This window comes from Kogia breviceps, chromosome 1 (genome assembly GCF_026419965.1).
Source record: "Kogia breviceps isolate mKogBre1 chromosome 1, mKogBre1 haplotype 1, whole genome shotgun sequence".
NCBI lineage: Eukaryota > Metazoa > Chordata > Mammalia > Artiodactyla > Physeteridae > Kogia > Kogia breviceps.
In genome coordinates, this window is record NC_081310.1 from 89,575,387 (window position 1) to 89,583,426 (window position 8,040).

Consider the following 8,040-nt stretch of genomic DNA (forward strand, 5'->3'; position numbering starts at 1 on the left):
AAGTCTATCTCCAGGAGGCAGTTTCTGTGAGGACTGCAGGACGACTCCAGGCTTAATCTAAAGCTGATTCAAATCTCACTCTGGAGGAGCCCACATCTCCCGCAGTTCTCTGAGCTGGGACACCTTGGGGGAATGGGCTGGACACATCGGGTCTACCAAGTCTGGGAAGGAGCAGCTGTCAAGAGGACAGGGTGGACAGGGAGATGCATTCCTGGTCACTAAACACTGGACAGTGCGTTTTGAAAGTTCTCTCTGATCTACCATGACCACACGGACACCCTCCCACCCCGGCAGCGCCTGTTCCACCTGTATCAGGTCTTCCCACTAAATCGGGCAATTATTCTCCAGCTGGCTCTGTTCCATACAACGAGCACTGCTGTGTACACCCTTTCCCTCCCAGCCTGGCACAGCCAGCAAAAGGCTTACAGAGGGCGCCTCCTTTTACAGCCTCAGTCAGCCCCCATATAGTAGAGCAGAGAAGCTCGGCTTTATTAAAAGGTAAATACAGCAGCCCCAAGGATGCCTACTAACAGACTCTGAAGGGTTATTATATGGTAACTGGGGAGCAACAGCTCCCCTTTCCACCAAAAATAGAATAAGAGGAAATGAATAGAAACCACTATAGGTTGGCTTGAGGCAAAGCATTGGGAATAACCAGAAAAGATGGAGGGTAATGGAACATGAGAGATGGTGGGAATTCTGTAGACAACTAAGGGGAAAGGTGCCTGGCACGTAATAGGAGCTCGATATGTACTTGAGGAAGAATGAATGAATGAAGCCAAACAAGACGACTTCTTAGGAGCTGCAGTCCAGATGGAGATGGAACCCTTTCCCGAGTATGCCACCACTCCACATTTTCCATATCACGTATGTGCTCTGCACTGTGGAAAATAATGTATGAGAAAGGGCTTCGGAGCACAGATGGAAAGCATTATTGTTATTTTGCATTTTTTTCCTTTTTCTTTTCAAGGGCTCCTGCAAGCTTTTCCCTTGGCCTTGGGTGTCCACCAGACTGTAGGTTCCTCCAGGGCTGGGACTACATTGCTTCTCTCCTATGCTCTTGATACCCAGGTCAAAAGGAAGTCATACAAGAGATACTTGACTGTCCGAGCCTCGAAGTCAGAACAGAGGAAGGAAAAGAGATGATGACCACAGAAAAGCGGCCACTGGACAGAACAGAAAGAAGGAGCTCTGGGGTTGGGTGGCTGAAAAACCTTATTGGGGAAATGCTGACTTTGAAGTCACAAGCCTTACACCAGGGTTAGAATAACCAGTTTTGCCAAGAGCAACAAGAAGGATTAGGGAGGTCACTGTGTAAAAGTACTAAAAAAAATGAAGAACCAAGCAGAAATGGAAAGTTAGATCCCTCTGGGCTAGAGGCAATAGCCAAGAGGTTCTTTCAGGAGGTGAAGGGCTGGTTTTATTTCTTGCATGAGCAAATAAATATCCCCAAGAAGCTGAGCCGTACCTAGAGAGAAACTGGCTAGTCTTCCCTGGGGGAAGGCAGCTCTTTTTTTTATTATTTTATTTATTTATTTTTGGCTGCACTGGGTCTTCGCTGCTGCACGCAGGCTTTCTCTAGTTGCAGCGAGCGGGTCCTTGCGGTGCGCGGGCTTCTCATTGCAGTGGCTTCTCTTGCTGTGGAGCACGGGTTCTAGGTGCACAGGCTTCAGTAGTTGTGGCACACGGGCTCAGTAGTTGTGACTCGCGGGCCCTAGAGCGCAGGCTCAGTAGTTGCGGCGCACAGGCTTAGTTGCCCCGCGGCATGTGGGATCTCAGTTCCCCAACCAGGGATTGAACCAGCAACCCCTGAATTGCAAGACCAATTCTTAACCACTGGACCACCAGGGAAGTCCCCATATTAAGTGTTAAAGAAAGCAGATTATAAGAAACATGCAAATACAGCAGTAAAAATGTTCATATGAAGAGTATGCACCCAGAATGTGCTACTAAAAGAAAGTTCACAAGAATGTTTAACAGTAATTTCAGGTGAGTATTAGCATTTTAAGGTGTTTCTTGTATTGAATAATGTTCTGCACTGAGTAGGTAACTCTCTTTATGACTGGGACAGGGGGAGGGGGGAACTATTTTTATTTGACTACAAAACAAAGCAGTGGACCTGGTGCCCTGACTCTGAACACAGAGAGTGCAGCCCTTTAAAAGCTGCAGTGCCAGATGTCCCGAGATCTGGGATGTTCAGCTCAAATCCGACAAGCCAGATCTCGAACAGGGCTGGAACAGGGCAGTGTGGAGTTTCCATGATGTAACTGTAACACCTGTCAACTGAACAAAGACAAAGGCTTGTCCTTTCCTGGATGTCCTCTCCACCCTGGGATCTAGTGCCTCTTTTGAATATAGGTTCACCGCAGGCTGGCAAATTCAGGCTTTGAGCTCTTAGCCTGATTCTTCCTGCCTTCTGTAGCCTTTGGTTACTAAGAAGGTGGGGATGCCCATGAACCAGGTACCTTACCTTCCACTGAGTGATACATTCAGGTCACCTCTTTCCTCACATAAGACTAGGTTGGCCATCTGTGGAGTACCACTTGAAGATGACATCCTACTCAGTACTGAGGCCCTGTCCCTCCTTCTGGGGGATGTTATTCATTGTTTTTGTAAGAATCCTGGAGGTCTGCCTAACTGTGACCCTGCCCCCAACTATCACCTCTCCTCACTCCTCCAAACACTCTCAAAAGCTAGTAAGTAGCACCATACACACACACACACACACACACACACACACACACACAAACAGACTCTTGGTCTCACAGAAGGGCAGAGATCATTAACTTGACCCATTGCTTCTCAAAGGTGCCCATGTGCCCAGTCCTGTCCAAAGGACTTCAGAAGGGCTCAGTCAACAGACCAAAACCCCTCCTTGAGTGGCCCTTGGGTGGGGAGTCCCTGATTTGCATGAGCCAAAGCCCACAAGTCTAGCCCAGGCGCAGCTCACTGATTAATTTGGACTTGGAAATATGACATTTTTGAAACAGGAGAAAAAGAGAACTAACATTTACTGTGTGCCCTTAGATGCCAGTGATGCTAGGCCCTCAGAGACCGACACACAGCACTGGGCCTATAAATCACCAGGAGAGCTGGAGATAAATATGCATTGTAAAATGCATAAATTCTCTTTGTGGGAGATTTGTCTCTTTTATAATTAACAAGGCTCTTCTTGAAATCCTGACTTGGGGACCCTGAATTTGAACCACTGAGTCCCAGAAAAGCAGTGTGACCTCTGAGCATGAAGTGTGTTCACAGGTACATCAGAAACTCCTTTGCCACCGGGTGTGCACCCAGAAATTCTAAGGTTATTTCCAGTAACCCAAGGCTCCAACACCTATCCTCTGTCCCTCTCACTTATTCCTCAGGGACCACACCATCCTCATGGGATCCCAGACATCACCTTCATACCTCCTCCCAGGCCCGCTGCCCTTTCAACCCTCATGACCCTTGTCCTCTCCATCCTGGGGACCCCCAGGCCTGCTAGACAGTCCCAATCCCTCTCCAGGGACTTTCAAATCTGGTACCCTCTGCATTCATTCATTTGCAAACATTTGTTGAGTACCTACGAGTGACCCAGAGCCCCAGTAACAGAAGACAAAACTTAGGCTCAGGACATTAGGTGACTTACATATTGTCACCCTGCTGGTTAGAGGCAGAACGCATACCATAATCTGTTATCTGGCCTCCTCACCAATGGTTTTCCCACATCACATCCCACAATCCCCAGCCCATGGAGGCCCCAGACCGATGGGAGGGGGAAGAAGGTTGGGACAGCCCTTCTCCCCACCTCCTCTGCTCAGCACCAGATCACATTTCCAATCGCTATCGACCCCACCCCTAATTTCTCTTTTGGACCCCCCTCAGGACTTCCCTTTCCTCTTCCACGGGTGTCATCCCCGCTCCTGGGCCTTCCTGACCCCAGACCCAACTTCTGTCCGTCTCCCAGATGCCCACTTTCCCAGATTAAAGCCCCAACCCAGTTGAGGACACATGAGGCCCCCATACGAGGTTCTCCTCCACACCCGAGACCTCACCATCTCAGCCGCACTCTCTAACTCCGCGCCTCCACCGCCTCCGCCACCCACCGCACCACCGACGCTAGGTGTTGACGCGTTACCATAGTAACCAAGAGCCCGCGTATTCCGGCCCGGGCCCCGCCCCGCCCGGCCCCGGCCCCGTCCCCGCCCCTCCGCTCTGATCCGCTCTGGCTGGTAGAGGCGGCGCGCCGTGGCTTTAGGAGCACGAACCCCACCCTCTGACCATTCCCGCCGGCGCTCAAGCGGGAACTTTGGCTCTGAAAGACTGACCCGCCCTGGCGCGTCCGGCTCTTCACTTTGCTTTGGCTGAACTCTTGGGTCAGGACCCAAACCGTCAAGGTCCTAGCATGGGCCCAGGGTGTCTGACTTGCTGGCAGCCACTCCAGGAGCCAGGCCCAGAGTCACGGGTTTTCCCCTACACCCCATCTAGGTTACCGTGGTAACCGTTGCCCCAGTGCCTGTGAGGGGCCAAGCCAAACCCTGATGAGAATTTAGTCTGCAGAGAAGCAAGCAGGATCAGATGAAACAAGTTTCACAGCAGCAGAGAGTCTGGTTAGACCAAAGAAAGAACTTCCAGCCGTGAGGATGTGTATGTAGTTTCAGGAGCAGTTCCTTGAAATGTGTCGCCTCAGACTTCCAGCTCTGAATCGCCTGGGAGAGTTTATTAAAAATGAAATGTAGACCCTACTAGAGTATCTGAATCGAAATCTATGGACCTGGCTTTAGGGAACCTGCCTTTTAATGCTTCCCAGTTTGTATGTACTGTTCTGGAAAGCTTTTTAGGAGTTTTTTTATTTTCCCAATTTGGTTTGGCACCTATACCTCCCAACCTTCTGGGACAAGATTGGACTTACCCCATGGCTGTACCTGCTCCAAGCCTCACAAAGCCTTCCCACAAGACCAAGTCCTTTTGGTTTTTTCTCCAGTGCTGATAAACTGAACTCTTAGACCAAAAAGAAGTGGTGACTGCAGTCCTGAGCTACTTTCCCACGCCCAAACCTCTCTCCACAGCCCACCTTTCTAGGGCTTACCCCAACCTGACTTTTGTGTTGTAAAGCCAGTCACTGCCTCCTCTGACATACTCAGGGCTGAAGGACCGGCTGCAGAGCTATAGGGTGGTTGAGGGCTGTTTACAAGCTCCAGGGGAGTGGGGGAAGGGAGACCAGGTCATCTCCAGTTGTTTTTAAAAGGGCTTAACTCCGGCAAGTTTCACATTCCTTCCCTGGATTTTCCAGCCTAGGTTCACATTCCTTCCCTGGATTTTCCAGCCTTATCTCCTTTGGGATCCTCAGAAGGACAGGGGTGGGACGGGAAGAAAGTATTGGAGGTGGGATCAGAGGGAGGGAGAAGCCAGGGTAGCTACCATACAGGTGCTGGCACCATCCTCCTGGCTTGAGAGTGAGGGAAGGGCTTTTCTGTTCCCGGCACCCTTCTTGCCCCAGCCTCTTCGTTGCAACCCAGAGAGGAGGGAAGATGAAGTAACCAGTCCCCTGTGGATTGGATGCTTCCCCTATGTTTTCCACCCAGTTCTCACAGCCACATCTCTATGGGGTAGTTATTATCCCCATCACCAAAGACGAAACTGAGACCAAGAGAGATAACTGTCCAAACTCAAAAGTTAGTGCTCTTTTCTCAACTCAGGCTGCCTCTCTGAAGGAAAGGTGTGAGGTTGAGGCAGAAAGGAAGGGTATGACCAAATGCAGGGTAAGGGAATTACTTCCCAAGCTTTTGTTTGAATTTACCTCAAAGCTATCAGTGCTTAAGCTTCAGGCCTTCCATTTGCATGAGCCCCTTAAAAAAGTAAGTTGAGGGAATTCCCTGGTCGTCCAGTGGTTAGGACTCTGCGCTTCTACTACACGGGGCACAGGTTTGATTCCTGGTCAGGGAACTAAGATCCTGCATGCTGCGCGGCACTGCCAAAATAAAAAGTAAGCTGATTTAAGGATACATTTTACTTTGGATTTAATGAAACAGGTTTGTGTGGTTCTCCACCACTTACACAGATAGTTAAGTTACTGCCTGCTGTCCAGGTGGAGGAACAGCTGCCTGGAACACTCCTTCCACCAAGCCACTATGCCACCTCACCTGATGTCAGGACAGGAGGAACTGGCCATAATCTCCATGGGAATATGTGCTAGGATGCTCACACCAAGAGTATTTGCAAAGTGGAGGAAAAACAAGGTTTGAAATGAACAAAGCCAGAAGTCCCTCGGTGAAAAGATTCTAAGCCTCTGTTATGTAAAACTGTAAGTGAGTATTCTGTTTTTATCAAGACCTGGTCAAACTGAAGTTCTCTCTGGCCTGGAAGAGACCCAGTGATGCAACATATGTAATTATAAACACAGTATGCATCTCATCAGAGAAAGGACCTAGGTCCTAGGTCCTTCAAAGGACCTAAACTCATTGACTACTTCTGTTTTTCCAACAGTGATAGGTTTTCTTTTTGACTTCTTCTCTTAGATAATTTTAAACACACATGCTTACTTGGATTTTTCTAGGTATAATGAGATGGTCTTTCCATTTGAAAACGATTCAGTCTTTGTGTATTAGTTTTCTACCACTGCTGCAGCAACTTACCAGAAACGTAGTGGTTTAAAACAACATAAAGTTATTATCTTACAATTCTGGAGTTCAACAAGGGTCTTACTGGGTAAAAACCAGGTGTCGGCAGGGTTGAATTTCTTTCTAAGGCTCTAGGCTGAACCCTTTATCTAGTTTCTAGAGGCCCCTCATGTTCCTTGGCTCATGACACCCTTCCTCCCTCTTTAAAGCCAGTAACATTGTGGGATTTCCCTGGTGGTCCAGTGGTTAAGACTCCACTCTCCCAATGCAGGGGGCCTGGGTTACATCCTGATCAGGGATATAGATGTCCCATGCTGCAACGAAGATCCTGCTCACAGCAACGAGGATCCCACATGCCACAACTAAAACCTGGTGCAGCTAAATAAATTAATTAATTTTTTTTTTTTTTTAAAGCCAGTAACATTGCATCTCTCTGAGCACTCCACCCTAGTCGCATCTTGTTCTGGGAAAGGTTCCCTGAGTTTTAAGACTTGTAATTAGGTTGGGTCCACCTGGATAATCCAAGATAATCTCCCCATCTCAGAGTCCCTAATCTAACCATATCTGCAGAGTCCCTTTTGCCTGTAGGTAAATATTCACGGTTCTGGGAATTAAGAGGTGGACATTTGCAGGAGGGGAGGTGGTGCACTGTTCTGCCTCCCACACCTTGCTACATAACAGTGATGTTTTAATGATCTATAATATATTCTCAAAAAGTTGAAACAACTTACATATGCCTTTCTAAACTGCTTTTTGGAAAGTGTCTTTAAAAATTTAAATAATACGGACTTCCCTGGTGGCGCAGTGGTTAAGAATCCACCTGCCAATGCAGGGGACATGGGTTCGAGCCCTGGTCCAGGAAGATCCCACATGACGTGGAGCAACTAAGCCTGTGCGTCACAACTACTGAGCCTGCGCTCTAGAGCCTGCGAGCCACAACTACTAAGCCCGTGTGCCACAACTACTGAAACCTGAGCGCCTAGAGCCCACAAGCCACAACTACTGAAGCCCACACACATAGAGCCTGTGCTCCGCAACAAGAGAAGCCACCGCAATGAGAAGCCCGCGCTCTGCAACAAAGAGTAGACCTCGCTCGTCACAACCAGAGAAAACCCGCATGCAGCAACGAAGACCCAACGCAGCCAGAAAGAAAGAAAGAAAGAAAGAGTACATTTTCTTCTTTTGTCAACTTTACGAGTATGTATTAAAGGACAGAAAATTTACTGAAAAATTAATGGGTTTATTCCACACTGCAAAGGAAACCATCAACAAAAGGAAAAGGCAACCTACCAAATGGGAGAAAATATTTGCAAATCATATATCTGATAAGGGTAAATATTCAAAGTGTGTAAAGAACTCATACAACTCAACAGCCAAAAAAAAAAAAAATTGAAATATGGGTAGAGGATCTAAATAGAGATTTTTCCAGAGAAGACAT